The sequence below is a fragment of the Cavia porcellus genome, unplaced genomic scaffold (assembly GCF_034190915.1).
Source record: "Cavia porcellus strain 051 isolate PalLab524CR breed Dunkin Hartley unplaced genomic scaffold, mCavPor4.1 scaffold_26, whole genome shotgun sequence".
NCBI classification, from domain to species: domain Eukaryota; kingdom Metazoa; phylum Chordata; class Mammalia; order Rodentia; family Caviidae; genus Cavia; species Cavia porcellus.
This window is the reverse complement of record NW_026947509.1, coordinates 46,112,140-46,130,676: the sequence shown is the minus strand read 5'-3', so window position 1 is coordinate 46,130,676 and position 18,537 is coordinate 46,112,140. Positions and strand designations below refer to the sequence as shown.

The window sequence follows — 18,537 nt, the reverse complement described above, 5'->3', positions numbered from 1 at the left end:
CTAGCATTACCCATGTTTACCAGTGAGATGAACTTGGCCACCATCTGGCTAATGCAGGAAGACCAGCGTTCAGACCCAAGCTGTCCTGCTGTGTCACATATCCTCATTTAGGTTTTCTTTTTTTTCAGTTTTATATAAAATGGTTCAGGCTTACCAAACCATAAAGAAGAACAAATGCTGTCAGCTACATGGTTGCCCAGGAGCTGAAGAATTCCCTTTGGACAAACAGACACTCACTCTAAGCCACTGCGTTGGCTTCTTTCAGCATGAACATTCCCCCTTTCTAGGGGTAAACCACTACAGAGAGTCCCCTGGCAGCAGAGCAAAGTGGCCCGCAGAGCTGAAGCTCCATGCTCCCTTTCTCTGGGTGAAAGAAGGGAATGAAGGGGCAGACAGTGGAAGAGCAGCAGGCACCTGTGCCCTTCACTGGCCCAGAGTGCCAACAGCACACAGTAGGCAACCCAGAGACTCCACGCACATACTGTGTCACACCCAGGTTCCCCCAAGTAGGCTGGAACTCTGCAGTTACTTCCAGGCCAATTTTAACTAGTGCCTTCATATAAAAATACTTTCATTCTGTCCATGTCCATGACCTGTGGCCAGCAGCATTTTACAATGAAGGAGTGGGTAATACACAGAATATATTTCCCATAGGGGACAGCGAGCCAATTACATGTAGATTTATGATGCTACAAACTTGCTTTTTGTTTTGATTTTTAAAAATTTGCCTTGAGCGCAACTATGGCAGACTTCTGCCCATGCCCGCTCCATACAGTCATGTCTGTGACTAATTTCAGTCCTCTTCCCTTCCATCAGTTGAAGCCATGGGTATACATGTGTATCAGAAATGATTCTTGGCTGCTCAGGAGCCTGCATGTTTTAAGTTCTGCTAGCGTCTTTCCCACCAAATGTGGTTAGAAAACCCAGCTTCTCTAGGATTGCCATTGGTGTAAAGGTTTCCTTCTGAAAGGGTAGCAGTATTTCTGATGCAGCTGGCATTTTAGGTGTGTATATAATTTACCAAATTGTTGACCACTCAGCTCTTATTCAGTGGTCACAAAAGGAATTAGCAGCCCTCCCCTGCTACCCCAAAACCCAAAGAAGGAAGGGTGTTACTTGGCTTTGACCCAGAGGCCTGCTGGCAAACAGAGTTAAACAGCAGCACAGTGGTACGTTTTGGCCATAAAAGGCTTTGGGGTGGCAGAAAGGGCCAAAATAGTTGTGGCATAAGTTGGCTAGGATATTAAGCAAATCTGAGTTTAATTTAACATAGAAACAACACCTCCCACCCGCACCCTGCTGGTTGGAATCAGCTCAAGAGGCCATTCAAATGCTGGCAGAGCAAGATAGGCAATGGCTCTGCACAGCCTAGGAAGATGGAAGGAGAAGGAAGGGACACCGGGATGGGCTGGGGTGGGGGCTGAAAGTGGATCTTGAGGTTTGAATTCCTTCTGTGAGTTTGCTTAAGCCACATTGCCTAAGCTTAGAATAGAGAGGCAGGCAGTCTGTCTCCTTGGGATAAGGAAGGATTTGGAACTCAGTGACTGTGAGGTCCTGGCCCCTACTGTGTTTCTGGTTTGTTTTGTTAGCAGGAGCAAGTTATTCTAGTTTCTTGCTTCTGGATTTTCTTCAGCACACTTACAATGATGAGTCCCTACCTCACCGATGGTGGCTGGTGGCGGGCTGGGCTGAACGGGGTAATGATGGGGTGGGGAGAGAAGTTGATTCAGCTGCCTAAGACGAGGGAGGTAGGAGAACTTCAGACCTCAGAGGCAGCTTCCGAATCCACGGCAGGTGGAGCGGCCAGGGTGCCACAAGGCTGAAGTCATCTCCATCCAGGAGAGAGTTGCAAGGCCTCTGAGCCACTGGTGCGCCAGCCTTGCCAGTGAGCAAAACCAGCGTTTTGTCCAAACTGCAGCTGTGTTGCTCAGGAACTGGTTAGCAGTAGAGAAGCTGAAGTGTTTAGAGGAGTGAGTGCAGCCTAACCAACCAGAAATGATTGCTATACACACAGAAGTGGTAATCATTGTAAGTTTTGTGTTGCATATATTTACCACAATTTAAAAAGAAAGAAAAAAGAAAGAGCAGCATCCCTTTTCACAGCAAACAGTTACGAGCACCCCAGGAAAGTACTGTCACTGCCTGACTTGTGGACCTCATTTTAGCACTCTTGAGGATCCGTTCTGTGCTCGGTACTGTGCACTGTGAGGTCCTGTACTCTGTGAGGTGTGAGACAGGGCACAGTTTGTGGGCCGGCGTGTGCTGAAGGAGCCCCGTGAGCTGCGAGCAGAGAGAGGCACACAGGAGGACAGGCAGCCTCGCCCCTTAACCGGGGCTGCAGAGCCACACCTGCCAAGGTCCTTGGGTCCCAGTCAGGAGCTGGGCTCTTACCAAGACTCTGCTGCGCCTAAGCGAATAAAATAAAATGTCACCTGAGCGAGGTTTCGGGTCTGCTCACACGAACTTTTGAAAGTAATTTCTGAGGAGAAAGATTCAACCTTGAACTCAAGTCTTTATCTTATCTGTCGGGCTCACCCTCCAGAGAGCACAGAAGGTGCCCATAAGTCAGGACGAGGAGCCCTCACGGTCATGGCAGGGGTGTGCAGGTGGGTGCCAGCAGCGTCCCGGTGCCAGTGACATTTCTCTTTTTCTCTTTAGGACCACATGGTCTTAAAGCAGACAGTTGGCTTTCAGGTAACTTCAGAGAACTACAGGGCGGGGTTACTTCAGCGTGGTTTCTGAGAGGCAGCTTAGCATAAGAGCTGAAGGCATCGAATCTGAAACGGACAGTGGCCAACACATGTCTATACCCATACCTACTGGGTTTCTCTGAGCACGTTCCTTAAATCTGTTTTGCCTCAGTTTCCTTCTCTGTAAGATAAAACCAGTTAACAAACCTATCCCACAGGACTGTGAGTCAGTGAGGTAGAAATATGTAAAGCGCCTTGGAGATGGCTTCTCATGGCATGAGGGCTCTGAGTGCTGCTAGAGAAACCCTACTGCAGTGTGAGCAAAGCTTACTGGCTGGTAAAGCTGTATAAGGCTTTCTCATGCTCCCTCTGACCACAGGTTGTTTCTTTCCCGTGTTCTTTTTTCTGACCAGCAACTCCAACTATCCATGAGTAGCAAGAACGCCTTCACTGTCTGAAATACCTCCAGGGGATTCTGTAGGTGAACAGCGTGACATGTATTTCACATCCTACTTCTGTCACTACTCTCAATCTTTTCTAGTTTAGGTGACCTCAATTTCTTTGTCTCTGACTTGGATACTAATGTTTCAAATGACTGATGAACTAGCAAAATAAATCCTGACATATGTGAGAAAATAAGTGTAATAAAAATACTTTTTCAGATGACCCAGGAGATATCATCAACGCCGGCATTTAAAGTAATACAATGAAAGTAATGCTATAGTCGTTTTGCTTTGCCGTTCATATCCTTAAAAGCAGTATCATAAAGCTGAGTGACTGGGCTAGTAGAAGAAGCAAAAAGAGACTGGAATCACCACACTATCTAGCTCAAATTCAAAGTTCAAGTTTGGTGGGTGATATCACTACTAATATTGTAAATTTAAATAATGTAACTTTTTCTGTTGACTGGACTCTTATTCTTTAGTAAAAAGTTTATACGTAAGTGCAAAAATATACATGTAAACACATACATAGTCATGTATTTAAGGAAATGATTTCCTTTCCAATATTTGAAAATTCTTAGTTAACTTTTATTTTATTAATGCACATTCTTAATCACAATTAGCTGTTTCCTAGGACACCCTATAATTCATACTCCTGATATCACCTTGTGATAAGAATTACAAGTATATAGGCAGTTTGCCATCCTTTAAAAAGACAGTGAAACTAAAGAAAAAGCAGTAACCTGTGAATGGGGAAAGGTGACGAAGTGTTAGGAGGAGGGGGTAAGGGCAGCTGGCCCAAGCGTGGCTTTGGGAACGGTGGAGAGAGAGAACTGCCTGCCTTGAGACATGTTATTTTTCCTGTGGCTTCTTGTTCCTTCCCACTCCCACCTCTCCCAGTCTGAGCTTTGAGTGCAGTTGAATTTTTACCACAGAACTTGGCCAGGTCTCCTAAGGGACTCTCTTTTTCCCATCTTTCCATAAATTATAGGTTTGCACATGAGAGCAGAACAGATGATTCCCATTATCTTTTGGGTTGGGTTAGGGTGGTATGTGTGTAAACCTCCTGCCCACTCTTAAAATATGTGTGCTGGTTCAACCAATGAACTGGTCCCCTCCTCAGTAGAGTGGTTTTACTCTGATTTCCTTGACCAGTGTTGACTGATAAATTTCCTTGGCCTTTACGTAGGAAGTCATGGCTGTGTGATAGCAGGGCCTTGTGAACTGCTCGCCCACATCGCCAGCATCTGGAGCAGTGCCCGGCATTCTACAAGCTCCTGCTGAAGGGATGTGGAGATTTGTCTCCTGATTTCGGTAGCAAACTGGGAGTTTTAGAACATTTTTTTAATTTCATATATTACTTATTCACATCACAGTAAAGTAATTGGACAGATCTGAAAAAGCTAATTTAACCCAGAACATCGAGGCCAGGTAGGGGTAAAATGTACAAGTTACCGAAAGCTAGAGTCAGTGCTAAGAGTTAAGTTTGGGGGCTCTAATCCAAGGTCTTTTCTTTGCTTGTCTCCAAACCATGTTCAAGCACAGGAGTGAACAGGGAAAGGAGTGCACGTGTTGCATTTGAGCTTATTCTGCTGTTTTTGGTGTCCTAAAGGCTTTAAGATAAGTCTTCTGAAAGAAATAGGTCCAAGGGAACAATGCAAAGTAAAATGAAAAACTGTGGCATATAAATTAAGAGGACTAGAATGTAATTTACTTCACAGTCTGGAACATTTTGGTGTGTTTAGACAAAATATGAGTAAAAGGGTGTTTTGTTTTTTTTTTTAATTTCCTGAACCGGGCATGGTGGCACATGCAAGTAGTCCCAGGAGGAAGGCTGAGGCAGGAGTATCATGACAAGTTGGAGGCCAGCCTGGGCTACATAGTGAATTCAAGGCCTGACTGCATAGCAAAAACCCCGTCTCAAATCCCAAAAATATTACAGATGATTTTTAAAAATACCCTGAAAACAAGAAAGGAAGAAGAGAGGTAGAAGAGACGAGATTTATAACAGAAGAATGGTTAATGTTTGCATGATTTAGTAGGGGAGTTGAGGAACCTGCCCGAGAGGAAGCAGAGATGATGACCACTTCCTCAGAGAGGCCGCCTGGCCAGGAAAAAGAAGGCTGTCCGGAGAGCGCCAGCTCCGGCTGGTGTGCTGCGACAGACAGCCGAAGGAGGGCTGACGTGAGCGGCTCAGTTCACAGCACTGGAGGGAGAGACAAACTTGAGTAAGGAGAAAAGGGAGGAGATAAAGAGGTTTCCAAGATCATGCCATAGAGATGGAGGACACTGAGAAAGACAGGCGTTTGTCTAGTCCAGACCCTTCTGAATGATACCACAGACAGGCCGAAAATAGACAAGGTCTAGGAATTGCTATGAATTCCCAGGGTGGCCTTATCTTGTACTTTAATAAGCCAAATATGTACTTGCCCACTATCTCCTTGCCCTAACCTTGACCACGTCCTCCTAAATTAATGCCCTCTCTTTCTACTTGGCCGTCCTGGCAGCGCTGTTGTTCTCTCTGTACTAAATATAGTTCAGGGACAAAAGGAATGGGACACATGAAAGGCAACAGCTTAGGATACATTAATATGCGTCTTTCTTGTTCAGGACCAGCTAATCCATCTTAGGATCCCCCTCGAACCACCCCTTTTTGATGTTAGCATTTTATTTGCTGATTTATTGATAAGCCCTCCCTTACTATATTTCAAACTACGAATTAAAGTATAACTTGTGCTCCTCTGAGGATTAAATTCTATATTAATTCTCTTATTTACTGCAAACGGCTGAGACACTGATTTATATTTAAAAAGCTGATACACTTAGGCAGCCCTGTTTACCTGCATGGCTGATTTATGGCTGACTTACAGTTAAAAGCCTGAAAGCTTCTTTGCGCTGTGACATTTTTGTATCGAACGTGTTGTTTACTCCATCAAAAGGCAAAAACATACCATTCAGGTTTGTGGTTGGCTGGGGAAAGAAGGCATGGAAGGAAACTTACACAAAGTGAACAATAAATTGCCATAGATGCACATGGAACAAGTTATTCATTTAACTTTAATTTAGTAAGATAATTATCATTCATATTCTCTAGCTATCAGTTCTTTCCAGAAGTATGTCGCTATATTACCACATTCCTGACATTGCCTAATGTAGGCCTACACCAGTGTCTTCAGGGGGTGTTTCCCAAAGTGCGAGATAAATAAGAATAGTAACTAACATGTTTTACTCTTCAGATGTGCTGATTACTGTTCCAAGACCATTGCATATATCCATCCACTTGCTCCCCATGAACAATCCATAATGTAGAGTGTACATTATTATTCTTCCCTATCACAGATGAAAGCCTTAAGGTCACCAGCGAGAACATGGGAAGGTTGGAATCTGAACTTAGGCAACTTGTTTTGGACGGTGCTCCTGATTACTATGCCAGGACGCTCCTGATTCTGTGGAATGTCTACCAAAACAGTGTTAATTGATACAGATAATAATTTTTTTTATATTTTTTTAAATTTTACTTAAGGAGAAAAAACAGAAAAAAAGGGTACAAGTTATACAGAATTGTAGAAAAAATAAACAGTAGGAAATCACTAGTTAATATAATACATATTGTCATCTTAGAACTAGTTGTTCAAGTTACAAAATTAAAGCATATAAAGTGGACATTCAAACAGTGGATACAGATAATAATTTTAGGCAATACAGTAGCATGGCTTAAAATTACATGGAATTACATAATAAGAAAATTACTGCCTTCATCTCCCTATTCAGGTTAAACCAAACAGAAAATTTCATTCTGATGCTGGTATGACTTGAACCCTTGCCACCTGCTACCAGTAATCTCCTTTTCAACCACAGAGTTGAAGTCAGAAAGAAAGGTGCAGGCCTTGCCAGCATTTGTGTTAGCTTGATTTTGTGGCCCAGGATACTGGTTTTTTTATTTATGGTGTTCATATATGGCTTCATATTTTAACAACTTAAGTACACAGATGATTCAGTTTATACAGAGTGTTAATCATGCAGGTGGAATGCGGCTCTGACAGTATTGTGAAGGTATTCTCACATGATCGAAGTTTGGGAATCGCTGTCGTGATTTTTCCATTTGGAACTTTGAAGCAATAGCTTTGGCTTTTAATGACTTTTAGTGGCTTTAATTCATAAATGACTTCTGTCCTTGCTGAACTCTCCTGTGCTTTTATCATAGAGATTATCGACTTCCTTGTGTCGGTGTGGGGCTCATCTGTGTTGCAGCTTTCACTGCTCCACATACGGATATCTGGCCTAAACCATATCTTTTTTCTGAAATCGTTCCATTTCTGCCTCCATTGGTTTTAAAATCCTCTTCCATTTTGTGAAATGATAGTGAGATAGATGATAGATTTTTTTGTCCTTTTTTTTTTTTAAATCAGTACCGGGGATCGAACTCACGACCGCCTGCTTGCAAGGCAGGTGCTTATGCCGCTGAGCTAAATCCCCAGCCTCAGGTAGATGACAGATTTTGCTTTGAGTTTTAGTATCCTGGGTTGGCAAAACTAAAAATTGGAAGCTTAAAAAATAAATTGTACTGAGCCAGAACACAAGAGATTTGCACGCCACAGCTAAGTCAATTACAGGGCAGTTCCTCCTAGGGGCCTAGCATTCGTGAGCATTTCAGGAAGGTGACAGGGACTCACACAACCTTTCTTTCTACAGTGTATTCAGGCACCTTTTTAAAAGTATATTTGCAATACCTAAGCACTTTCCACAGAGAAATTATTAAAGAACTCCTGCTTGTGAAATTTTCGTATGCTAGCTAAGAATATATCTCAGCAGCAGAGCACTTGCCTGACAAGCATGAGGTTGTGAGTTCGATTCCTGGTACCAAGAAAAAAAAAAAGAAGGAGGAGGAGGAAGAGGAGAAGGAGCAGAAGAAGAGAAGCAGTTTCCTTATGTCTATAACACTAATTATTAATAAAGTAATTTTTAAAATATGAGGTATCTGATTCAGCTAATTACTATGAACAGTCAGTCTGTTGGTGTAATTACAGAGTTGTCTGTCCCTCAGCATACTTAGGATTCTGCCCCACCCCCTGCCAAAGTCTGAATGCTCAAGTCCTTTGTGTAAAAAGACATTGTATGTTCACATAGCTTACACATGGCTTGCTTGAAATCATTTGTAGATCACTTAATAATACCTAATCCAGTACAAATGCTATGTAAAGTGGTTGCTGTACCATAGTTTATATCAAGAAAAAAAGCAGTTGGTCTATCCAAATATTTCTAATCCATAGTTGGTTGAATCCATGGAGATGAGCCCCACAGATACGGGGTGCCCATGATACTTTATTTCATATTTTCTTTCAAAATAGAAAGTTCAGAGAACAGCTAAGAAATACTTAAGAAAAAATAGAAATAAGCAGTCATTCTTTGGTTTTATTTCTAACATTGCTGCTGTTTTTTCTGGAACTCAGAACACAGAAGAAAATTTGAAAAGTTGGTTTTTCTTCCTCTTTCTCCTTTTAAATTTCTTCCCTTGATGAACACATGATTTCATATGGAATTTCAGAGTTGGTCTAGAAAAAGTCCATTTGCAGACACTGATAGATTTTTCTTTTTCTTTCTTCTTTTTGTACTGGGAATTGAACTCAGGACCTTGCATATGCCAGGCTGGCACTTGTGCTGCTGAGCTATATCCCTGGCCATGATAGAATTTTAAAAGGAAGAGCGTGAGGCCCAAAATGTCCTTGTCAAGGAGGCTAAAGTTGGAAGGGTTGACAGCAGAGTTGAAGTACAAACAAGCAGCAAATTTAAAGACTCCAGCAAGATTTTATTTAACTTTTTTTTAAAGAGAAAAAACAATAAAAACAAGACAATTTCAAAACAAGATGATGGGAAATTAACAGTGGTTATTATATTGTGTATTGTTATCTTTCAAACAATCCCAATCAAAATACCATTAGCATACCTCACAGATGTAGAGAAAACATTCCTAAAATTCATCTGGAACTGGAAGAGACTTAGAATAGCAAGGGCAATCCTGCAGAAGCATCACAATCCCTAGCTTGAAATTAAAGTACAAAGCTACTGTAATAAAATCAGCATAGTACTGACAAAAAAAACAGATCTGAGGATCAGTGGAACAGATTAGAAGATACAGACACAATTACAAACACACTCAGCCATCTTATCTTGACAAAGGGGCCAAACACATTCACTGAAAGAAAGACAGCCTCTTTAATAAGTGGTGCTGGAAAAACTTGTTCTCCATATGCTGAAAACTAAAAGTAGACCATGTCTATCACCATGCACTAAAGTCAAAATGGAGAAAAAAATCTAATATCAAAGCAGAAATACTAATCTACTGAAAAACAGTGTGGGTAGAAATCTCAACAGGGGTTGGCAGACAGTCCAGCAAGTTTTTTGTTTGTTTTTATTGGTACCGGGCATTGAACTCACAGCCGTGAGCTTGCAAGGCAGGCACTTATGCCACTGAGCTAAATCCCTAGCCTGGGACTGATCTCAGGGGGATTGAACTCACAACTGGGCACTTACAAGGCAGATGCTTATGCCACAAAGCTAAATCCCCAGCCACATCCAGCAAGTTTTAAAGCAGCTCATCTGGTAGTCTGAGCCAGAGAAGATTTGGCAGGGTCAAGGCCAAACATTAACCCCAAGCGACAGAAGGGAACTAGCCAGAGAGCTCCCACAAGACTCTCTCAAAGCCCTGTGCCACACTGTGCACTTACAAGGTGTGACTGGCAGGTGCAGAGCTTTTGTTCTACTGACTCTGAGTGGCCGTGGCCTTTACAGGGCTTTCCTTGTGCCTTAAAGGGTCTTCATGGAGAGAAGGGCAGGTTCTCATTCTCATCTACAGGGAAACCTCAGCTTCAGCGGCACATGTGATTGACAGGTTTGTTCGGTTCTGAGTCCAGGCTCCCAGTCCATCTGGAGTCTTTAGTTGTCCAGGCCAAGAGGACCCAGGCAGGCCTATCAATCAACTCATGTCATCTGTCCTCTTGGGATTAGAAAGGACCCAGAGCACCACAGGAGGCAGGCCAGACTGAGCCAAATTAGCACCCAAGTGGGCTAGTAATTTGTCATTCTATTGATTAACATCGCCTAATATCATGTACATTTAAGTAGTACACAATGTGTTTAGTAGTAAGGGGGAAAGAAACTAAAGTACACGCAGACATACAATGAAGAGAATATTTCACGCTTTAATATATTTGGTCTTTTTGTTGTTGTTGTTACTTGTCAGCAAACTCTTACCAACTTTTCTTTACATGCAGTTTTGTCATCTGAGATGAGGTAGCTTCCCCTCTTTCCTTTCCAATCTGGAGTTTGTCATTTCTTTTTCTTGCCTGATTGCCCTGGCTCAGACTTCTAGTACAATGTTGAATAGATGTGGTAAGAAGGAAAACATTTGTCCATTCAGCCATTAAGTATGATATTAACTGTTGCTTTTTCATAAATGCCTTCTAACAGACTGAAGATGTTTCCTTCTGTTTCTAGTTTATTGAGTGTTTTTATCAAAGAAATGTGGTAGATTTGTTACATGCTTTTTCTGTATCTGTTGAAAGTATTACTTGATTTTTTTCTTTTTTGTCTTTTTCTTTTTTTATCGGTACCAGGGATTGAACTCACAACCACACACTTGCAAGGCAGGCGCTTATGCCACTGAGCAAAATACCCAGCCCCGTATTACTTGATTTTTATCCTTTGTTATTCACATGGTGTATTACATTGTTTGGTCTTCCAATGTTAAACTAACTTTGCATTACTGGGATACATTCCAATTGGTCTTAGTGTTTACTTGTTTCTCTATGTTGCTGGATTCAGTATGCTAGTATTCTGTTGAAGATCTCTTCCCACTTTTTCTATAGTTCTTATTTCTGTAGATTTTTGGTAGTACTTTTGCCAGATCACTTCATTATAACCTGTATGGAATGAAATCAGTCACTTGCCCCATGTTAGCTGACGGTAACTCAGGCGGATGTCAGCGACCGCATTCCAGGGCTGCTGCCCTGGATTACAGCTGCTCTGCACATTGTCCACGTGCTCACTGCCCAAGTGCTCAGTGGGTTGTGTGTCAAGAAGTTTTAAAATTCTTTCACTGCCATCTACTTGTGCCCTACAGGGACTAGTTCACATTTTCCAATAGCTTAATGAATTGATGTGAAGACCTGAGCTCACTGGCACCTTGTTTCTTTGGTGATAAATTAGTGCATCTGAAAAGAAGGAGGAGGAGGAGGAAAGAGTAGGAAGAGGAAGAAGAGAAAGAAGAGGAAGGGAGAGGAAGAAGGAAGAGGAGGGAAAAAGAGAAAAAGGAAGAAGAGGAGGGGGAGGAGGAGGAGGAGGAGGAAGATCAGTGAATTCTGATGGTTTGGTTCCTAGTCCTTATCATCAAAATAGATCTAAAGACGAAAAAGAGCTCTCTGGAATTCTTTGCATTTTGTGTTATGCCTGTCTTGGTGACTGGCACCTTACCTCCCTGGAGAAAGGAGACTGAACACCCAGCAGAGCACAGGGTACCAAGCCTTGCCTGCTGAGGTAGAGCCACAGGTGGGAAGCCTTGCCACATTTGAATATATCTGAACTTCAGAGCCAGACAGTCAGTATCTGCCTTTTAGTCTGAATGAAGCACTCTGTGCATGGAAAATAATTTTTATTATTTGACTAGAGCTGTAGGATTACCCAACTCCCATTGTGATAACCCATGCCTTTTATAATGTTTCAGAGAGCGAGGAAAAAGAAAACAAGAGAGAGCAACTCTGACCATGGTCTAAGAGCCAGGTTCCTGTCACTAAGCAATAAAAGAAAGGCTCAAGTAGCCCTTGCATAAGTAGGAATTTGTGGTTTCTAAAGCTGCCCACTCCCCAAACGACTAAAATATGTTATTGGCACTTGGCAGTGTTTCCTGTGTTTTGCTCTCCTTAAATTTCTTTGTAAAGGGGTTTGAGTCTAAAGGATAACCACTGAAAAATGCAGTTCAGCCATAGAACTGTGAATGACTGAGTCTGCATTTAACCCAAAGATGCCTTGCACTGTTTCGCAGAACCAGGCCTTGGAGTCAGTGTTACTCCGGGACACACTCGCAGGCCTAACGGTGAGCAGGAAGACAGCGGAGGAGGACCTGAGGGAAGAAAACAAGGAGGCCACACTGGCCCCAGGACAGTGCTGCCTTACGCAGAGCGTCCTCTTCACACTGGAGAGAACAGGGGCAAGGGGAGGGAACTTGAAGAAAGGGACCCAGGGAGCAGAAAGAGGACTTAGGGCTGGTGCTGCCCTCATAGCACTGACCATGGCGGGACAGAGCGCAGAATTTCAGAGGGCCTCTGGACCCCACTTCGGTTTTTTTCGTTTTGTTTTGTTTTGTTTAGTCTTTTTTGTTTTTATTGGTACCAGGATCAAACTCACGACTGCCTGCTTGCAAGGCAGGCGCTTATGCTGCTGAGCTAAATCCCCAGCCCCCCCACTTCATTTTATAAAAAGTTGTTTCTTCTCATTTTGTTTTTTCCTGGTTGTAAAAGCACACTGATTTCAGCAAACTTGGGAAAGCATGGACAGTTGCTAACAAGAAAATAATCCTCCAGGCTGCATGGTGGGCTCCGACGCCAGCCTTGGCAGCCCGGGTCAGGTCCTCAGCTATTGTGAGCACTTGTGGGAGAGCCCATTGCCATAGTTGGTTTCCTTTTTGCAGGACATTTAGGGCTTCCCAATTCTTTATTATTAATGACATGCTCTAATTATGTTCTTGTACAAGATCATTTTTTTTATTCTAACTTAAGGTGAATTTAAAAGAGGAACTACTGTAGTCAGATGCATTTGGGCTTCTTTTTAAAAAGCCCTGGGTATTTTTGTACTCACTAGCAGTATATTTTCCCTTCAGATAACTAGACCATGAACTGTTGTCATTAAAAGCTAGAACGTGAACTGTTGTCATTAAAAACACCACACAAACATTTGATAATTTTAGAGGCAAAAGGGATTGAGACTACTTACTGTTTGACTTTGCATGCCTTTTTTATTATTTGTGAGACTAAATTTTTTTTACTGCATTTATAACTACACCTACTTTTAATGAATTTATCACATCCTATGCCCAATTTGGACAGTGTGGGATTTTGTTTTTCTTTTTTGGTACCAGGGATTGAAATGACCTCAAGCTTGTCAGGCAGGTACTTATGCCACTGAGCTAAATCCTCAGCCCCATGACAGTCTGTTTTTTAGTTACTTATATATTAAAGCTGTCAGCACCTTATGTGTGATACTATCCCTAGTTTTGTTGTTTTCCCTTTAATTTTCTACATGGTGTTTTTTTAGTAAACACAAGTTTTCAACTTCATGAATTCAGATCTGTCCATTTCTCCACTGTGTAATTTCTTCTGTGGCTTGAAAGCATATAAAGCCCTTCTCTGTCCTCACATATAATTGTCTGCATTTTCTTGGTTGTTTTAATAGTTCATTTTAGGGTCTTGGGGTACAGCTCAATGGTAGAGTCCAGCATACCTAAGACCCTGGGTTTGATCCCAAGCACTAAAAATTATTCTGTAATTCAACAACTTAATGAATTTGTGAAATTTATCTTTTTGGTACAAAGTGATGTGTGTCAATTCCCTCCCCCATGGGCAAATCATGCATTCAAGTTCCATTTTTTTGAGTGTTTTCCCACTGGAGTCCAGTGGTACACACCTGTAACCTCAGCACCGAGGGAGGCAGAGGCAGCAAGATCCCAAATTCCAGCTCCACCTGAGCACCTTAGCAAGACTCATGCAAAGGACTGTGTATATAGCTCAGTGATAGCGCACTGCGGGGTCAGTTCCCAATGCCACGCACACACAAGGGTGCCTCCTGTGCTGACTTTGGGTGATCAGACTACATTCCCTGGATTCTAAGCGCATGTGTTTCTGAGCAGTCATTTATATTCCTTAGTAGCAATTTCAGTGCCGGTATCACTTAGCTGAATTTTATATTTTGACATTTGGTGGCATAAACACATCCTTATATTTGGGAGGGGGTTGTTAACTTATTTTGGAATCAAGAATCAAACTCAGGACCTCACACTTATTAGGCAGGCGCCATGCCACTGAGCTATACCCTCAACCCTACATCCTTATATTCTTGTTTTAAACAATTATCTTATTTGTGTCTAACAGTTTTACTCTTCCAGATCAATTTCAGAATCACTTTATCAACCCAGTTCACTTTTTAAACTATTTTAATTATTGTGCGTACCAAGTGGACTTTTTGCTTTTACTTAAACAGAAAGAATTCGTAATTTGGGACTTGAAAGAAACACAGATGTAATTTAAATTTTTGTTAAGTTCATAAGGTAGAGAATTAACTTAAATAAGATTGAATGATCACAACCAAACGCTGCTAGTGCTTATCAGGAAGCAGCTGCAGGGCAGCCATTGCCTCTGGGGCTGCACATTAGTGTTAATGTACAAAAGGAGCTAAACACACACGGATACTCCAGTGTTGCTGTACTTTTTACCATCCATGATCAAGAATACTGGTCATCTCAGTGATAAAACACTTCTCACTATCAATTCAAAGCTTGTACCTTAGTATCACTCTGGCTCCTCCCAGGGCTCATCTTCCAGGAGTGACTCACGTCCCCTCAAAGTCCTAGTTCGCCTGTGGCGTGCGACTCGCAGCCGCTTCTCCATGCACCCTCTGCTCCTTCCCTCAGACCGTAACCCCTTCTGGTTGAAGACTTGCCATTTTGTTGGGACAAAGCTGCAATTTAAATGTTTGGATCCACAGCCAGCAGCAGGAATGTTTCAGAAATACTCAGTTTTAGCTTTTTGAATGCAAAGGTTGAATACACTTGGAAGGCCTAAAATAGAAATGGGACAAGAGCTGTTTCTCCTTAGCAAGCGATCTGTTTAGAACTACAGATGACCATGGAGCAAGAAGGGACTAATTAGGGGCCAGTACACCTTGGAAATGAGACAGCATTTGAGCCAGTTGTGTAAGATATGACTTGAGAAGAACCGCTTTAAAGGGGGAGAACCAAGCTCTGAGATGGGACAGGCCCGAATCCAAATTCCGGTTTGAATGCATCTTGACTCTGACCAAAAACTCCTAACCTGTCCATATCGAGTTTACTTATTTGTAAAACTAGTATAATAGTTAAGTTACAGTGAGAATTGGGAATAAGTGCAAAAAGCACCAAAACTCACATATGATAGCAGCACTGAACGGTAGCTGTTGTAACCTAACCTTTTCAGGCGCAAGCAGGCAACATGCAAACAGAAGACTGGAATCTAGTGTGGAAAAATAAGCTGTGTTTAGCATCTCCTCCTGGAGGGGCACAAGAGACTTGAGGGGTTCTTCATGGAAGAAATTCCAGCTCGATGCGCATGGTACGACAGCATGGTGACTAGGGCTTGGGCTCTAGGAGTCTAGCTGCCCACTCTCCACTTGCAAGCTGAATGACCTTGGAGATGGGCGTAACGTGCTAAACCTGAGCTTCAGCTCCTGTAAAACTGGGAATGATAAAAACACTGGACTTTTAGGGCTCTTGTAAAGATCAGTACTAATAGTTATTATTATTTAATGCTCACTATGTGTCTGCCAGTGTTGGAAGTGCTTTGCGTATCTTAAACTGGATCCCAGTTAAAAGCTTAGTATGGTGACCAGCACATGTTAAGCGGTTAATCATTGCTGAGCGATGGTGGTGATTATTGCCAATTTCATTATTGTTGTTTTTATTATTTGGTCAAACCTGAATTTTACTGAGATCCCTATGCTGATGGCATAAAGAGTAAGTTGGAGTACTTGGAACTGAGGCCAAGAGTGCACGTTTTACAATTCATTGAGCCAGACGCTGAAGATTTGGGTGTTGGGAGGGACTGTAGCTCAGAGGCGGAGCATTTGCCTGGCAGCTGTGAGATCCTAGATTCAGTCCCCAGCGCTGAAAACAAAAGGCGGCAGCAGCAAACAAAGTCTGTGTCCTTTTCCTTAAATATATTAAACTTAAGGTTTTAAAGATGTAATTTTAAAAAGGAAATAAATGAACCTCTTCTACTTTACCTAAGCTAGTCCACAACTGCTTGGAGTTCCAATTAGCTACACTGTTTTCACTACAGAAAATAAGATTATGAAGGACTAAGTAAAATCATTCTTCAGTTACTTACACTCATGGAAGACAAGGAAGCCAAGGAAAACCGAAACTTCTACAACTCATACTAGGTTCTGCTCTGGTCAGTATTTCCTCTTCGTCATAACTACTAATGAAGCAAAGGAATCTAAGCCTTCTCCCATTTCTCCTGGCCTGGTGCACACAGGTGCTGGAGTAGCGGGACTCCAGGTTCTTGGGGTATACGAGACAGTGAGTGCTACCAGACTGCAGACATCTGCCCTCAGCCCTCCAGAAGGTCGGCTCTGCACTGGCTTGCATTCTTAGTGCTTTTCTCCATTTAGATTTTCCAGACTTCTCAACATGATATTGAAATGCTTTTTCTTTGAATATCCACCTGCTGTAAATCCAAAGTTTTCGTTTCTTTCTTTAGGGCACATCTAGGACAGGTCAGTGAGTGCACTGACATCAAACTAAGTGGTGAAACATTTGAATTGGGTAACATACTTTGATGTAGTACCCAGGGTAGTACAGAATTTTTAGCACCTCTGAATAGGTGGAGAATGAATTTTAAAATCTGGTGTCAATCCTCTTTCTCCTGCTTTAACTGTTCATTCAAAAAAAACCCAAAACACAATCTAAAACTGATACACGTTAGCAGAGCAACCGGGTGCTCAAGCTGGAGCATGTGCTCCAGGGAAGGCAGTCATCAAACGCCAGTGAGGAAGGAGAAAGCCCTGGCCCAGAAAACACATCTCAGCTGGGAGAGGGCATTTAAAACATTCAGGTGAATTCTTAGCAAACACTGTGCCTCCTAGCCGATTGCATACTAACTCCTGGGCTGGTATTTAAAAAGATAAATGTCCAGATTTTAGTGATAATTATGTAAACAGAAACCAAACTTAAATTGCCGGGTATTAGATACGGATGTTGACACTGCATGTCTTATAAATCATCCTAACTGATTAGGCAGTGTTACCTTCCAAGCCTGAACAACTCCTAAGTAGGAGAGCATTCTGCTTGGACAGCACGCCTCCATGGATATATGCCTCAAATCTAATGCCGTGACAGCAGGTTCGCTGATAGGAAATTCTGTGAAAATAAACATGTTTTAAAGAATAAGTGAAAGTGGGGGCTGAGGATTTAGCTCAGTGGCATAAGCGCCTGCCTTGCAAGCACGCAGTTGTGAGTTCGATCCCTGGTACTGATAAAAAATAGAAAATAGAAAAAGAAAAAAAAAATAAGTGAAAGTTGGGCATGATGGCGCATGCCTGTAATCCCAGTATGCAGGAGGCTGAGGCAGGGGGATTGCCCTGAGCTTGAGGCCAGCCTGGACGACATAGCAAGACCTTGCCTTAAAAAAAAAAGAAAGAAAAAAAAAATATATATATATATATAATATATATATATATATGAGTTATAAAAACCAAACATGAAGATTTTCTGTATTTTAATAATGTCTACGTATATGCAATATGCAAATTATGTTTCTAAAGCCATGCTTTTTTTTTATAGTTTGAACACATTATAAAAGAAATGTTTCATAATTATTTAAAAATCAAAGAATACAGAATCTTATGTACTTACCTTACAGTGCTGAGGACCTAACCCAAGACCTCACATATGCTAGGCCATTACACCCCAGGCCCAGAATTACATTTTTAAAGTCTCTTCTGTTCCCTACTTCCTAAGGAAGCTTTTGTTAACTGAGCAGGTCTGTGTCTTCAGATAATCCTCCATGTTTACAGTGGTAAAGTTTTGCTAAACAGGATTAAGTTACAACCTTTCAATGTCTTGCCTCTGCTTTGCAGTTTGCGGGTCATCTGGCCATCTGTGGACACTGGAGGCAGGTGCACATTCAGGGCACAGCGTTTATTTCATTCTTTGTATTGGCTACATAGTGTAGTTACTTTCTCCCTACCGTCATTTGAGTTACCTAAGTTGAGGTGATTTAACCTTAATTCAGTTTTAAACCGAAACAGTTTTCCTCCATTAGGGTCTGTGCTGCTGTGACACCCTCCACGTTTCCCGGTGCACTTGAGGAGCAATGTCTTCAGTATAAACTCATTAAAGTACAGTGCTGGGCTGGGGATTTAGCTCAGCGGCATAAGGGCCTCCCTTGCAAGCAGACAGTCGTGAGTTCGATCCCGGTATCGATAAAAAAGAAAAATACAAAAAATAAATAAATAAATAAAGTACAGTGCTACCGTAGGTCAAGAGAATGCTTTGAAATTTGATAGATCTTGCCAGTTACCTTCCAAGCAGGCAGTCGTGAGTTCAATCCCCGGTACCGATAAAAAGGAAAAAGACAAAAAAAAAAAAAAAAGCAAGAAAA

At 42.0% G+C, this 18,537-nt stretch overlaps 1 protein-coding gene across 10 annotated transcripts in view; it reads left to right on the top strand.

The window, feature by feature from the left end:
* Positions 1-18,537, top strand: part of Plekhm3 (pleckstrin homology domain containing M3) — a 175,320-nt gene that overhangs the window by 117,463 nt on the left and 39,320 nt on the right. The window contains exon 8 of one of the 10 annotated variants that reach the window (XM_063237371.1): positions 1-18,537. This exon is cut by the window's left edge and continues 10,719 nt beyond it. The exons of the other annotated variants lie outside the window; for them this stretch is intronic. The gene's annotated coding sequence lies outside the window, so the exon portion shown is untranslated. 10 annotated transcript variants of the gene reach the window in all.